This window comes from Nicotiana tabacum, chromosome 13 (genome assembly GCF_000715075.1).
Source record: "Nicotiana tabacum cultivar K326 chromosome 13, ASM71507v2, whole genome shotgun sequence".
Taxonomy (NCBI): domain Eukaryota; kingdom Viridiplantae; phylum Streptophyta; class Magnoliopsida; order Solanales; family Solanaceae; genus Nicotiana; species Nicotiana tabacum.
Genome location: NC_134092.1, coordinates 22468688 through 22485736, shown reverse-complemented (window position 1 = coordinate 22485736; position 17049 = coordinate 22468688).

The following is a 17049-nucleotide window of genomic DNA, read 5'->3' as shown; positions in this document are numbered from 1 at the left end:
TTATTGTTTTGAGATATCTATCGAACTTGAAAGCATGTCTATGTTTCTGCACTGTTATTTTCTGTATTGAACTGTGCCACTCGAGTTCGTCACTACTTTCAGTCCAAAAGTTTGGATTTGTTACTTATTAAGTTGGTTGTACTCACGCTACACCTTGCATCTCGTGTGCAGATCTAAGTGCTTCTGGTTACGGCGACTGCTGAGTGAGCAAGATCTCGGAGACTATCGAGGTATCTGCATGGCGTTCGCAGACCTTGACTCTCCTTCATTATCTTTATTTGTATTTCAGTTCTTATTTCCTCAGACAATGTAGTAAGATGTATCATGGTATAGATGCTCATGTACTCGGTGACACCCCGATTTTGGGAGAGATTTGTATGGCGTTGTGGTTTTAATTCGATTTTTAAAAGGTTTTCTTAAATATTAACTGCTTCCGTTTAATTTTCAAGGCTTTTATTTGGTTGAACTGGTTGAGTAGTTGGCTTGCCTAGTTCCACGATAGGCGCCATCACGGCGGTTGGTTTTTGGGTCATGATAAGTTGGTATTAGAGCCTAAGTTACATGTATCTCATGAGTCATGCATAGGTTTAGTAGAGTCTTGCGGATCAGTATAGAGACATGTGTACTTATCTTCGAGAGGCTGTCGAACCCTTCGGAAATTTCACATTCTTGTATTCTTGTCGTGCGGATTTGTTGATTTTCGGTAACTAAACTTCTATTATTTTATTCTCTCATAGATGGTATGGACATGTACTACTGGGCAGGATGGACATCCACCAGTACCACCAGCTAGGGCCGTGAGAGGCCGAGGTCGCGGTAGAGGTCGCGGTAATGGCAGGGGTGCAGCTCGTATAGCAACTAGGGTAGCACATGCAGACCCACCAGTTACTACAACTGAGGAGAAGATTCTAGATATTGTTGAGTCGGAGGGACCAGCCCAGGCACCAACTGTGCCCATTGTGATTCCAGGCCTTCAGGAGGCTCTAGCACAATATTGACAGTTTGCATTGGCCTTGCTCAAGTGGTTTTGACTCAGGCCGCACCAGCCACTTCTTAGACCCGGGGAGGTACTCATACCCTTATTGCCCATACTCCAGAGCAGATAGTGCAGGGACTTCAGATACCGGGGGCACTACCACCTTAGCCGATTGTAGCTGCTCAGGCCCCGGTAGTCCCCGTTATGGCTGATGATGAGCAAAGGAGCCTTGAGAGATTTGGGAGGCTTCGACCTCCATCATTTAGCAGTGCTTAGTCAGAGGATGCTCAGGTATTTCTGATAAGTGCGAGCATATGCTTCGGACAACAGGTATTCTGAAGACTAGTGGGGTCTCGTTCACTACTTTTTAGTTTTCTGGGGCTGCCTTCAGATGGTGGGAGGCTTATGAGAGATGCAGGCCAGTCGGTGCAGCACCACTTACATCGCAAGAGTTCTCTGTTCTCTTATTGGAGAAGTTCGTGTCACAGTCTCGCAAAGAGGAGTTGCGCAGACAGTACGAGATGAGCTTTTCTGAGTTGGACCATCACACGGTTTGGCTGGTTCCCACTGATAGGGAGAGGATTCGGAAGTTCATCGATGACCTCACATATCAGTTGCGATTGCTTATGACTAGGGAGAGGGTATCTGGTGCTATTTTTGATGAGGTAGTTGACATTTCTCGGCAGATAGAGATGGTCCGCAGTCAGGAGCGGGTTGAGAGGGAGGCCAAGAGGCCTCGGGGGCTAGGAGGTTTTAGTGGTGTTCCTTCTGGAGTTCAGCTCCACCACGACAGAGGTCATTCTTATAGGTATGCTCAGACGGCTCGTTCAGTTTACTATGGTGCATCATCCGGCCATAGTTCATATAGTACACATCAGGGCCAGTCATCTCTCAGTGTCCTTCCAACTCAGAGTTCGTCACATGCACCTTCAATTCAGGGCTCATCGGTACTAGGTTCTTCTAGTGGGTATTCTGGTGCTCATGGCTCCCTCCAGTCCCCACCACCATTCACATGGAGGGATTGTTTCGAGTGTGGAGATATAGGTCAAATCAAGAGGTATTGTCCCTGCCTTACGGGAGGTCCAGCTCAACAGAGGAGTCAGCCTACAACTTCAGCACCTGTTACTTCACCACCCGCCTAGCCAGCTTGAGGTGGAGCTCAGTCAGCTTTGGGTTGCCCTAGAGGTGGAGGCCGATCACGTGGAGGTCAGACCCGATTCTATGTTATTCCTGCCAGACCAGATGTTGTTGCTTCAGATGCAGTGATCACATATATTGTCTCAGTTTGCCACAGTGAGGCCTCTGTAGTATTTGACCCTGGTTCCACTTATTCATATGTATCGTCGTATTTTGCTCATCATTTGGATATGCCCCATGAGTCCTTAGTTTCATCTGTTCATGTCTCTACGCCGGTGGGCGATACTATTATTGTGGATCGTATATATCAGTCGTGTGTAGTGACCATTGGGAGTCTGGAGACTAAAGTTTATCTCTTGTTGCTTAGTATGGTTGATTTTGATGTGATCTTGGGGATGGATTGGTTGTCTCCATGTCATGCTATTCTAGATTGTCACGCTAAGACTGTGACATTGGCGATGCCGCCGAAGATTGAGTGGAGAGGTTCTCTAGACTATGTTCCCAGTAGAGTGATTTCATACTTGAAGGCTAAACGGATGGTTGGGGAGGGCTGTTTATCTTATCTGGCCTTTGTGAGGGATGTTAGTGCCGATGCTCCCACTATTGATTCTGTTCCGGTGGTGTGGGAGTTTCCGGACGTATTTCTTGCAGACTTGTCGGGCATGCCGCCCGACGGGGATATTCACTTTGGTATTGACTTGGTGCCGGGCACTCAGCCTATTTCTATCCCACTGTATCGTATGGCGCTAGCTGAGTTGAAGGAACTAAAAGAGTAGTTTCAGGAACTCCTTGATAAGAGGTTTATTCGGCCTAGCGTGTCGCCTTGGGGTGCACCAGTTCTGTTTATGAAGAAGAAGGATGGCACTATGAGGATGTGCATTGATTATAGGCAGTTGAACAAAGTTACAATCAAGAACAAGTATCCTTTGCCGCGTATTGATGATCTGTTTGACAAGCTTCAGGGAGCGAGGGTGTTCTACAAGATTGATTTGAGGTTTGGGTATCACCAGTTGAAGATTCGTGACTTGGATATTCTAAAGACAACCTTCAAGATCCGTTATGGTCATTATGAGTTGTTTGTGATGTCTTTTGGGCTGACCAACGCTCCAGCAACGTTCATGCATCTGATGAACAATGTGTTTCAGCCCTATCTCGACTCGTTTGTTATAGTGTTCATTGATGATATCTTAGTGTACTCTCGTAACCAGGAGGAACATGCCCAACATTTGAGGATTGTGTTGCAACGGTTGAGGAAGGAGAAGCTTTATGCCAAGTTTTCCAAGTGTGAGTTTTGGCTCAGCTCAATGGCATTCTTGGGACACGTGGTGTCCAGTGAGGGTATTCAGGTAGATACGAAGAAGATAGAGGCATGAGGCGGAGCCAGAATTTTGAGTGTATGGGTTCTGAATTTTAAGACAGGATCGCGACCTCAAGTTAATATACAATAATAACAAGACAAGGAACAAGTACCATTTTTTAATAGTTTATATTCAATAAGTAACAAACAATTTAAATACAATATATGAATATAAATATTATCATACAATTGAATTCGATGACTTGTCATTTTTTGGAGAACGATAAATGATTGCAGCACCAAGCACTTTTAAGTCTTCGTACTCTATATAACAAACTAAACAATCATTTAAACATTTATCACCAATGCTAAATCATTTTTAATAAATTTCATCAAAGAAAATACTCGTTTCATCATTGCAATAGCGACAGATAACATAAAACTTAAACAAATAAACAAGTCTCAATATCTTGTGCATGTTTTTTTAATAGTTCATTGCACATGATAGTAGATACATAGAAAAGATTTTTTGGTTTTCTTTATTTTTTCCTTATTGATATGAGTAAGGTACTTTTTTGCTAATATATGGAGAAGGTTATCAGATGATGCAAAGTTTCCTTGTCAGTTTAATGCGAACATTCTTTTCTCGCTTAAAAAAAATATTGCTATACAAAATGAATTTTTTTAATAAAAACTATTTGTAGTCTATCATTACAAATTAAATATCTCACTATAATTTGATCTTGCACTATAAAAGCAAATAAACATAAAAAAATTGAAGATTTAAATTGCTTAATATTTGTCCATTAAACATGTGAAGCCATGTATATAAAACTATTAAAATTTATAAAAACTAGAAATAAAAAAGAATAAAATATTTGGTCCCTATCCTCCGATTAATATACAAATCATATTCACATGAAAATTGTGAGAGAAAAAAAGTAAAAGAATCGGTCTAATATTTTAGGAGAAGCATTGCGCAACAGTGGAATTATAAGATTCAACCTAAGGAATCAAAAGTTTCAAAATAAAAGTAACATCTACGTAAAAATCAAAAGACAAAAGAAAGGCAAACAAGAAAAAAAAAATATCAGGGATGATCCTTGAAGAAAAACGTGAGCGGGAGAGTGGGCCTTCTTTGTTTGGAGATTTTATCTTTTTATTCTTTGCCTTAATTAATTTATGGATCTTTTTCAAAAAAGAAAAGAAAAACGTCTCTAAAAAATAAAGGGGTTCATTTTGGGAATCGAACCCGCATGTGTGGATTCGGAACACATAGGCCTTACCGCCGAACCCAAAGCCTCATTGTCACTGGGTTCAACGTTAAAATATTATCTATCTTCATTGAAAATTTCAATACAAATACAAGCTCTGGGCAAAAGTCACTGGGTTCGCTCGAACCCACACTCACTACTGTAGCTCCGCCCCTGATAGAGGCGGTTTAGAGTTGGCCCAGGCCGTCCTCATCTACGGAGATTCGGAGCTTTATCGACTTGGCCGGTTACTATCGACGCTTCGTGGAGGTTTCTCGTCTATTGCATCGCCCTTGACCAAATTGACCCAAAAGGGTGTTCCTTTCAAGTGATTGGGTGGGTGGGAGGAGAGTTTCCAGAAGCTCAAGACTTCCTTGACCACATCTCCAGATCTAGTTTTGCCATCAGCTTCTGGTTCTTATACAATATATTGTGATGCTTATCGGATCAGTATCGGGTGTGTTTTGATGGATGATGGTAGAGTAATCGCTTATGCTTCACGTCAGTTGAAGCCTCGCGAGAAAAACTACCATGTTCATGATTTGTAGTTAGCTGCCATCGTTCATGCATTGAAGATTTGGAGGCATTATCTCTACGGTGTGTCTTGTGAGGTGTTTACGGATCATCAAAGTCTCCAGCACTTGTTCAAACAAAAGGATCTAAATTTGAGGCAGTGGAGATGGTTGGAGCTGCTAAAGGACTATGATATCACCATTTTGTATCATCCTGGAAAGGCCAATGTGGTGGCCAATGCCTTGAGTAGAAAGTCGGTGAGCATGGGTAGTCTTGCATTCATTCCCGTTGGAGAGATATCTTGCAGTTGATGTTCAGGATTTGGCCAACCGGTTCGTGAGATTGGATATTTCAGAACCCAGCCGGGTTCTAGCTTGTGTGGTTTCTCGGTCTTCCTTATATGATTGCATCAGAGAGCGCCAGTATGATGATCCCCATTTGATTGTCTTTAAGGACACAGTTCAGCACAGTGATGCCAGATATGTGACTGTTGGGGATGATGGGGTATAGAGGATGCAGGGTCAGATTTGTGTGCCCAATATGGATGGACTACATGAGTTGATTCTTGAGGAGGCCCACAATTCGTGGGATTCCATTCATCCGAGTTTCGCGAAAATGTATCAGGACTTGAGGCAGCACTATTGGTGGAAGAGAATGAATAAGGATATAGCGGGGTTTGTAGCTCGGTGCCTTAAATGTCAGCAGGTGAAGTATGAGCACCAGAGACCGGGTGGGTTTCTTCAGAGGTTAGAGATTCTATAGTGGAAGTGGGAGCGGATCACCATAGATTTTGTAGTTGGGCTCCCACAGACTTCGAGGAAGTTCGATGCTATTGGGGTGATTGTGGATCGGCTGACCAAGTCTGCACACATCATTCCAGTTGGTACTACTTATTCTTTAGAGTGGTTAGCTGATATTTACATCTGAGAAATCATCCGCCTTCACAGTGTGCCGGTGTCCATCATTTCAGATCGAGGCACGCATTTTATATCACAGTTCTGGAGAGCAGTACAACGACATTTGGGCACCCAGATTGAGTTGAGCACCTCATTTCACCTTCAGATAGATGGACAGTCCGAGCACACTATTCAGATATTGGAGGACATGCTACGCGCTTGTGTCATTCATTTTGCGGGTTTTTGGGATCAGTTTCTGCCACTCGCGGAGTTTGCCTACAACAACAGCTACCAGTTGAGCATTCAGATGGCTCTGTATGAGGCTTTGTATGTGAGACAATGTAGATCTCTAGTGGGTTGGTTCGAGCCGGGGGAGGATAGACTATTGGGTACTGACTTGGTTCAGGATGCATTGGACAAGGTTAAATTGATTCAGGAACGGCTTCGCATGGCGCAGTCCAGACTCAAGAGTTGTGCCTATAATAAGGATTATAGGGGATATGCTGCCCGTTTTAATACAAAATAAGCTTGTCGTTCGTTGTGTGATACCTATACCTTTCGTAACTTAATGATAGTATTATTATCGTTGTTGTAGATTAAGGTGCAAAGATGCGAGTTCAACTTGGTGATTGTAAATATTGTGATAAGATTTGTTAAGGCTAAACCCTTCCTTCATTTTGGCATGATCTCATAACTACATATTTTTGATAATGAGACATAGAGAAAAGTTCGTATTCATGAATTTCTTCACATTATCCTAGTTTCAGAAGTTACTGTATTCTCCCTTATCGGGACTTTATATTCAATTGAGTATTGTCTTCTTCCAGTGAAGAGAGCAAAGAGTCTCTCTCTCTCTCTCTCTCTCTCTCTCTCTCTCTCTCTATATATATATATATATATATATATATATATATATATATATATATATATATATATATATATATATATATCGAGCTATAATCGATGGGCATGCCCCTATTGGGCAACCTTTGATCAGATGGTAAGTTATACACAGAGCCTACTCTGGGCGAGCGCCTATGAGCGAGCCCAGTATGGCCGAGATACAAAGCCTAGTATGGCCGAGCGCCTATGAGCGAGCCTACTACGGCTGAGTAGTTACACGTACCGAGTCTTATAGGGCCGGACATTTATTTTACTTACTATATTGAAGGAGTTGAGTCAGTATCATCAGGTAAGTATATCTCCATATCATATTTGACTCCCAATTACTTTCAGTTATTATATTATCAGTTCAGTTTCAGCTTTCAGTTATGTTATTGCCTTATATACTCGGTACATTATTTCATACTGACGTCCCTTTTCTGGGGACGTTGAATTTCATGCGTGCAGGTTTAGATAGACATACGGGTAGACCTCCTCAGTAGGTGTTTTCCGAGTTTATCCTGATCGGTAAGCTCCACGTCCTTCAGAGTTATCAGGTCTAGGGTTTCGTGTACATCTTCTGTATGTATGTATATATGTTATGGGTAGGTCGGGGCCATGTTCTGATTATAATACATCTATCAGTAGAGGCTTATAAACATATCCTGTAAACTAGTGCAGTATGTTGGGCTTGTAGGCCTGGTATGTATAATTTGTTGGTTTGTCAGCTATAGTTGTTATGACGGCATTGTCGGCCCAACTGTATATTGATGTTTAGTCAACTAGTTTCCGTTCAGTTTTATATTTTGCTTCGCAAAGTGTCTTGCAATGTGGCCCCATGGCCAAATCATGATATTATATGTTCAGGGTCCCTTAGTCGCAAGTTGGTACGCTAGGTTAGGTGAGGCACCGGGTGCCGGTCTCTCCCCCACGTTTTGGGCGTGACATCATTGGGCCTTTTGAGGTACTTCAGAGGAATGGAGATGTGGCTTATAAGCTTGCCCTACTGTTACACCCTGTGCATCCCAAGGTGATGTATAATGATTATGAGACTTGTTAATCATGATTTAAATGAGTTTAAAGTCATAATATGACTATATATGATGTTTGGATAAAACATATAAAGTTTGGAAAAATCGGATTAAAGTTGCGGAAAAACCAACTAAGGATTTGCCCTATAAAAGAGCTTTTTGAGAAATACATTTCGTATGCTATATAAGATCTTTTTGGGACATATTATATACCAAATTGAAGGTCTTGGAATGTAGTTTCCAACGCTCTTAACTGTTCATTCATATAACATCCGGATAAAAAGTTATAAGCGTTGGAAGAAGGGCCAATCATAGGGTGCCAAGTAGCACCTTTTTTACTTTTAAATAAATGGGACTTTTACATCCCATCTCGTATCTTTATCCTTCTTTCTAGGGAGCACCAATAACCTTACCCTTAATCTCTCTACAAGAGCTTAAAATAAGATTATCATTCCAGGCACGAAATCAAGAAGCGATAACATTAAAACGATCCCTACGACGTAAGTATCGCTACATCGCCTATCTTTTTCTTTGTAGTTTGAGTTTTGGAATGTATTTAATAGTTAATAAAAGTCCTAATTTATGTATTTAAGCTTTAAAATATCAATAAAGGTTGATAAATTTATTTTCTAATAGTTAGACCTCACAGGACGGTGATCAGAAACCGTGAGTTCGAGTTATTTGACTTGTAGTGGGCTATTTTGTGAGTTGTTTCGTGTTGCTTTTAGGCTGTCTTTTGTGCTGTTAATTTATGAATTTCGGAAGGATAAAAGGGCGTGGATAAATGTCACATGTGGTAGGGTAGTAGGTTGGTCGTGTTATATCCCGCATTTCGTAAGTAAAAGTTTCGTCATAAGTTCTACTCGGGGATGAGATTATCTTGAGGTTATACGCATTTATGCTACCTATAAAAAGCGATAAGTAAGTGCCGTGAAGGATAGAGGGTAAACGAATAAAAGAGAATGCGTTTCGTTGAAGGTTGTCAATTTGGGATAAAATACGGTCCGAGTCATAATACCCAGTATTTATGGACTAGTGCCATATAAGGTACTCCATGATCACGATAATAGGGTACGTAAAGTGTATTAAAAGTGAGTAGTATTTTAAGTAATTTGAGATAATTTTTAATTGAGAGGATTATTGGTTAATGGGGGAATTAACAAGTTAACTAAAATTAGTAGGTAATTAATCAATAAACTTGGGATAAGCTTAACCCCTCCCCAACGTGGCAGCACCCCCACTTTCCCAATTTATGACTATTGAAAGAGACTTAAATGTGTCACAATTGGAAAAGTCATGTGACACCAAGCTTAATTATGTGGGTCCTACCTAAAAGTAAGGATAACATTTATAATCTCTTAAGAAAGGATTTCAAGGAAGTAACGTTCTGTCTAAGAGTTTCAGCCAAGATTCCTTACATAGTAATGTTATTTCTTATCTCTTAAGAAAGAGCTCAACAAAGATGATTTTCCAAATAGCAGCGTTATTGCTAAGTTCTTAAGGGAAAGCTTTAGCCAAGATTTTCTTTGCATAGCAACATTATTGTTCGGGTATTTCATACGAATTGTTCCGTATTTCGATCTCGTTGTTACGTGTTTTGTCGCGATTGGCGTGTGTTAGAAGGATTGTCTGGAGGATCGGTTCAGGTATGTTAAGGCTATCCCTTCTTTCTTTTTGGCATTATCCAAATGATACAAATGAAATGAGCAAAATACACAACTTTCATAAATAACTCTATTCATATGAATATTAGAGGTGCCTATGTTCTTGAATTCCCATGTATCTTATTATCACATCTTCTGTTCATGGGTCTTAGAAAATACGTAGTTGATAAAGTTTGTCCGAATTGATCACATTAACATATTTTTATGCATTTCATTCATTTATACATGCACATTGACCCATGACCAGATGGCGTATATATATATATATATATATATATATATATATATATATATATATATATATATATATACTCATATGTATATTTTTATGCATTTTATTCATTTATACATGCACGTTGACCCATGACCAGATGGTGTTATATATATGTGTATATATATGTACTTATATATATATGGGATATGGGAAAAGGTTACGACGTTATATACGCACCACCACCTGATTAGCTGGTATATGTGGATGATTTTGCCCACAGTGGCCGAGATGATATGATGGGATGCCCTCGGATGCTTGATAATGTTATGTACACCTATACCTATGCATGCAACGACATTTATACGCATGTGCAGGACATTATAAATGTTTCAGGATTTACAAAGTGATTTAGACTTACAATTGGAATTATTTATTCCATATTTCATTTATGCATGTTATGTACTGATTTTTATGCCTTACATACTCAGTACATTATTCGTACTGACGCCCTATTTCCCGGGGCCTGCGTTTCATGCCCGCAGGTGCAGGTAGACAAGTTGACGGTCCCCCTTCTTATGATCCTTGATCAGCGAGAGTTGGCGTGCTCCATTTGATCTGGAGCTGCTTTTGATTTTGGTACGATATGCTTGTATGCATATATGGGTATGACGTGGCCCACTCCCATCCTTTTATAGTTATATATTCTAATAGAGGTCTGTAGACAGTATGTATAATTGGATAGTATGTGGCCTTGCCGGCTTCCAGTTTTGGGTATATAGTTGTCTATAGCAGCCTTGTCGACTCGCCCTACGTATTCTGCACGTATATGTACATATGTCTTTTGGGCAAATTTCCCTCATGTATGTTATTCTTGTAATTCAGCAGATGCTATTCATGTTTACATCTTATACGTATGCTCATGGGTATTCGACAGGTAGGACTCGGGTACCCGTCGCGACCTATCAGTTTGGGTCGTGACAAAAGTGGTATCAGAGCAGTTTTGTCCTAGGGCTGTCTACATACCGTGTCTAGTATAGTATTATTTATGGGTGTGTTGTACACCACACTTATAGACAGGAGGCTACAGGATATATAGGATGTTATCCTCTCTTCTTATCTTAGATTGTGCGCTATAAGAATTCATGTTCTTAACGATATGTTACATTTTCAGCGATGCCTCCAAAGACTACATCCGCCCAGAAGGGAAAGTCCGTGGCTGGTGAGACTACTAGTCGAGCACCATGAGTTACCAGGGCTTGGGGAGAGTCTCATAGTGAGATTCCATCTCATACTTCACATACCCCGCCCTTTCCAGAAGAGCTCCGAGAAGCACCATCTCCAGCGCCTGCCCCTGTACGTCCAGCTCCTCAGGCAGATGCACCGGGTTAGGAGATGAGAGATGATATTCAGCTATTAACTCGATTAGTAGTCGTACAAACTCGGTGGTAGGAGGTAGGAATTGGTCATGCAGATAGGTCTGTTAGTGCGAGGGTTCGTGATTTCATTAATTTGGACCCTCTGGTATTCACTGGGGCAGATCCAAACGAAGACCCTCTGGTATTTATCGATACAATGTATAGGACTTTGAGGGTAATGAAGGCCACTGTGACTGAGTCAGTTGAGCTAGCTTCCTATAGACTTCAGGATGTTGCAGTTAATTGGTACGAGTCTTGGGAGTTGTCTAGAGGTGAGAATGCCCCTCCAGCAGTATGGCCGGAATTTATAGAGGCTTTTTTTCGTCATTATCTACCACCAGAGCTTAGACGGGCCAGAGTTGATAGGTTCTTGACCCTTCGACATGGTAACATGAGTGTTCGAGAGTACAGTCTTCAGTTTGATTCGTTGGCTAGGTATGCTCCCACTACCGTATCTAAGATGGAGGATCGGGTTCACCGGTTCGTGATGGGGTTAGAGCCGCACTTGCTTAGCGATTGTATGTCGGTCTCACTTCAGCTAGGCATGGATATTTTTCGTATTCATGCATACGCTCATGGTGTAGAGGAGCGTAAGTAGAAGTAGAGAGCTGATCGTGAGCATGATAGGGCCCAGAGTAAGAAAGCGAGGTCTTCGGGTCCTTCTGGTGAGTTTCGAGGCGGTCAGAGACAACAATACCCGATGCATCTAGCCTAGCCATCAGCTAGCGCACCCCTCAGTTTGGCGGTAAGAGATTTGATCGTTCCACATATTCAGGGCATGGTTAGAATTCCAGGGCCTCAAGTTCTCAGTATAGAGGCGAGTCAAGTCAGATAAAGCTACCATTGCCATGATGTGCCCAGTGTGGTAAGCAGTATGCCGGGCAGTGTTGTATGGGGTTGGATGTTTGTTATACTTGTGGTTATCCGAGCCACGTTATGAGGGATTGTCTGACGAGAGGTGATGCAAGCATAGCTCAACTAGCAGAATCTGTAGCTGGTTCGTCATTATTAGTACGCCCCCTTGGGCAAGGTTCACAAGCACCAATGGGTCGTGGTAGAGGAAGAGGCCGAGCATCTAGCTCGAGCGGTCCTTAGAACTGCATTTATATGTTAGCAGGACGACAGGATCAGGAGTCATCGCTTGATATTGTTACAGGTATATTATCAGTCTCCTCATATGATGTATATGCACTGATTGACCCAGGTTCCACCTTATCATACGTTACTCCGTTGGTTGCTAGTAAGTTTGGAATAAAACCTGAATTGGTTAAATTTTTTGAGGTGTCTACACCTATTGGGGACTCAGTGATAGCTAAGCGAGTATATAAAGGTTGTATAATAGTAGTTCATAGTCGATCTACAATAGCGGACCTAATTGAGTTAGATATGGTAGAATTTGATGTTATAATGGGTATGGATTGGTTGGATTCTTGTCATGCCAACGTTGATTGTAGATCAAAGATGGTCCGATTTCAATTTCCAGGGGAGCCTGTTTTGGAGTGGAAAGGTAATACGGCGTCGCCGAGAGGTAAATTTATTTCCTATCTCAAGGCAAGGAAGATGATCAGAAAGGGCTGTATTTATCACTTATTTTGGGTTCAGGATGTGAAAGTAGAGTCACCAACCATTCAGTCAATCCCTGTGGTTAATGAGTTTCTCGATGTTTTTCCTAATGAGCTTCCGGGTCTTCCTCCAGAGCAAGAAATTGAGTTTGCCATTGACCTACTACCAGATACGCACCCAATATCTATTCCTCCCTATATAATGGCCCCCGCAGAGCTGAAAGAGTTGAAGGAACAACTAACGGACTTCCTTGAAAAAGTCTTTATCAGACCTAGTGCATCACCGTGGGGAGCACCTGTGTTATTTGTGAGGAAGAAAGATGGTTTCTTACGGATGTGCATTGATTATAGACAGTTGAATAAGGTGACGATCAAGAATAAGTACCCGTTCCCGAGGATTGATGATTTATTTGATCAGTTGCAAGGTGCCAAGTGTTTCTCAAAAATAGACTTGAGGTCCGGGTACCATCAAGTAAGGGTTAAGGAGAAAGGTATTCCGAAGACAACATTCAGGACCAGATACATGTACTTTTAGTTTCGTGTTATGTTGGTCGGTTTGACCAATGCCCCAACAGTATTCATGGATTTGATGAACCGTGTGTTCAGAACCTTTTTAGATATGTTCGTAATTGTATTTATTGACGATATATTGGTATATTCTCGTTCAGAGTCTGAGCATGCAGATCATTTGCGTATTGTGCTTAGAGTTCTACAAAAAGGGAAGTTGTATGCAAAATTCTCTAAATGTGAATTCTGGTTGAACTCTGTAGCTTTCCTTGGGCATATCATTTCAGGTGAAGGTATCCGGGTTGATACATAAAAGATTGAGGCGGTAAAGACTTGGCCTAGACCCACGACACCGACGGAGGTTCATAGCTTTCTCGGTTTGACAGGTCATTATAGGAGATTTGTAGAGGGATTTTCTTCCCTTTCAGCACCTTTGACAAAGTTGACTCAAAAGGGAGCAAAGTTTCAATAGACTGATGCTTGCGAATGGAGTTTTCAGGCATTGAAGGACAAATTAACTTCAGCACCGGTACTAACGCTCCTAGAAGGGACCGATGGTTATGTTATCTATTGTGACGCTTCAGGCATTGGATTAGGTCATGTACTGATGCAACATGGTAAGGTTGTAGCTTATGCTTCTAGACAACTAAGAAAGCACGAGAAGAATTACCCGACCCACGATTTAGAATTAGCCCTAGTGATTCATGCACTAAAGATGTGGAGACACTACTTGTATGGCATTCATGTTGATATCTATACGGATCATAAGTGCCTCAAATATATCTTCAAGCAAAAGGAATTGAATTTACATCAAAGGAGATGGTTGGAGCTACTTAAAGATTATGACGTTGGTATTTTATACCATCCGGGAAAGGCGAACGTAGTAGCCGAATCCCTCAGCCGTAGATCCATGGGTAGCCTGTCATATTTACAACCAGAGAAGAGGGGAATAGCCCATGAGATTCATCAACTAGCCAGTCTTGGAGTTCGATTATTGGATTCAGGTGATACCTGAATTACTATTCAGGACACGGCAACATCCTCTTTAGTAACTGAAGTGAAGGAACGCCAGTACGAGGATCCGGTATTAGTTCATTATAGAGATACGACCCCTCAAAAGGAAAAGACACCATTTGAGATTACAGAAGATGGGGTCCTCAGATATCGAGGACGATTATGTGTCCCTAATATTGTAGGGCTGCGTCGGTACATTATGGGAGAAACTCATTATTCTCGTTATTCTATCCATCGAGGAGCGACAAAGATGTATCATGATATCAGGGAAGTATATTGGTGGGATGGAATGAAAAAAGATATATCGGAGTTTGTTGTTCAGTGCCCTAACTGTCAGCTACTCAAGATTGAGCATCAAAAACCCAGTGGGTTATTGCAGGCTATGGAGATTTCGACTTGGAAATGGGAAGTGATCAATATGGATTTCATCGTAGGATTACCTAGTACCCAGCGTAAGTTCGATTCTATATGGGTGATTGTTGATAGGCTTACAAAGTTAGTCCATTTTCTACCCGTTAGGACTACATATTCCGCAGAGGATTATGCAAGGCTTTATATTAAGGAGATAGTACGACTGCATGGTGTCCCTGTATCTATTATCTCGGATAGAGGAGCTCAATTTACAGCTAACTTCTGTAGGTCCTTCCAAAAAGGATTGGGGACTCGTGTAAGTCTTAGTACAACATTTCCTCCCCATACAGACGGACAGGCTGAGCGTACTATTCAGATACTTTAGGATATGTTACGGGCTTGTGTGATATACTTCAGGGGTAGCTGGGATGATCATTTGCCGCTTATTGAGTTCGCATGTAATAATAGCTACCATTCAAGTATTCAGATAGCTATATACGAAGCTCTTTACGGACGAATGTGTAGGTCACCTATAGGGTGGTTCAATGTTATGGAAACTACGTTAGTAGGACAAGAATTGGTACAACAGGCAATCGAGAAAATTAAGCTTATACAAGAAAGGCTATTAGCAGCTCAAAGCCGTTAGAAGTCTTATGCGGATAATCGGCGGCCAGACTTAGAGTTTCAGACTGACGATTGGGTATTACTAAAGGTATTACCAATGAAAGGTGTTATGAGGTTTGGTAAGAAAGGAAAACTTAGCCCTCGGTACATTGGACCATATAGGATCATACGCAAGGTAGGCCAGGTAGCATATGAGTTAGACTTGCCTTCAGACTTGGAGTCTGTACATCCAGTCTTTCTTGTGTCTATGCTCCGTAAATGTATCAGAGATCCTTATTGAATCGTGTCAGTTGATGACGTTCAGGACACATAGCAGCTATCATATGACGAAGCTCCCATTGTTATATTAGACAGACAGGTTCGGAGATTGAGAACTAAAGACGTAGCTTCAGTGAAATTACTTTAGAGAAACAACAATGTGGAAGAAATAACTTGGGAGGCCGAAGAAGACATGAAGTCTAGATATCCTCACTTATTTTCTCTTCCAAATAAGGGTCTGACTGAGACATTACAACTTTAAGGTACGTGTATGGATTCTTGTGTTAGTTATTGTCATTGGTCGTGTGAAGACATTGTCGTTATTGATTATTTTGGTCCTATGTGGCGTTAAATTATTGAGTTTCTACAGGAAGAGTTGGTAGTAGTATTGTTACAAAGGCGACTGTTCCAAAGTTTATATAGATCCCGGGGAATTAGACATTCAAGGACGAATGTTTCTAAGGGGGGAAAGATGTTATATCCCTCATTTCGTACGTAAATGTTTCATCATAAGTTCTACTAGGGGATGAGATTATCTTGAGGTTATACACTTTTATGTTACCTATAACAAGCGATAAATAAGTGCCGTGAATTATAAAGGGTAAACGAATCAAAGAAAATGAGTTTCGTTGAAGGTTGTCGATTTGGGATAAAATACGGTCCGAGCCATAATACCCGGTATTTATGGACTAGTGCCATATAAGGTACTCCATGACCACAATAGTAGGGTACGTAAAGTGTATTAAAAGTGATTAGTATTTTAAGTAATTTAAGATAATTCTTAATTATGAGGATTATTGGTTAATTGGGGAATTAACAAGTTAATTATAATTAGTGGGTAATTAATTAATAAACTTGGGATAAGCTTAACCCCTCCCCCAACGTGGCAGCACACCCCATTTCCAAATTTATGACTATTGAAAGAGACTTAAAGGTGTCATACTTGGAAAAGTCATGTGACACCAAGCTTAATTATGTGGGTCCTGCCTAAAAGTAAGGATAACATTTATAATCTCTTAAGAAAGGATTTCAAGGAAGTAATGTTCTATCTAAGAGTTTCAGCCAAGATTCCTTACATAGTAATGTTATTTCTTATCTCTTAAGAAAGAGTTCAACAAAGATGATTTTCCAAATAGCAACGTTATTGCTAAGTTTTTAAGGGAAAGCTTCAGCTAAGATTTTCTTTGTATAGCAACGTTATTACTTCGGGTATTTCATACGAATTGTTCCCTATTTCCATCTCGTTGTTACGTGTTTCATCGCGATTGGCATGTGTTAGAAGGATTGTCTAGAGGATCGGCTCAGGTATGTTAAGGCTATTCCTTATTTCTTTTTGGCATGACCCAAATGATACAAATGAAACGAGCAAAATACGCAACTTTCATAAATGACTCTATTCATAGGAGTATTAGAGTTGCCTATGTTCTTGAATTCCCATGTATCTTATTATATCTT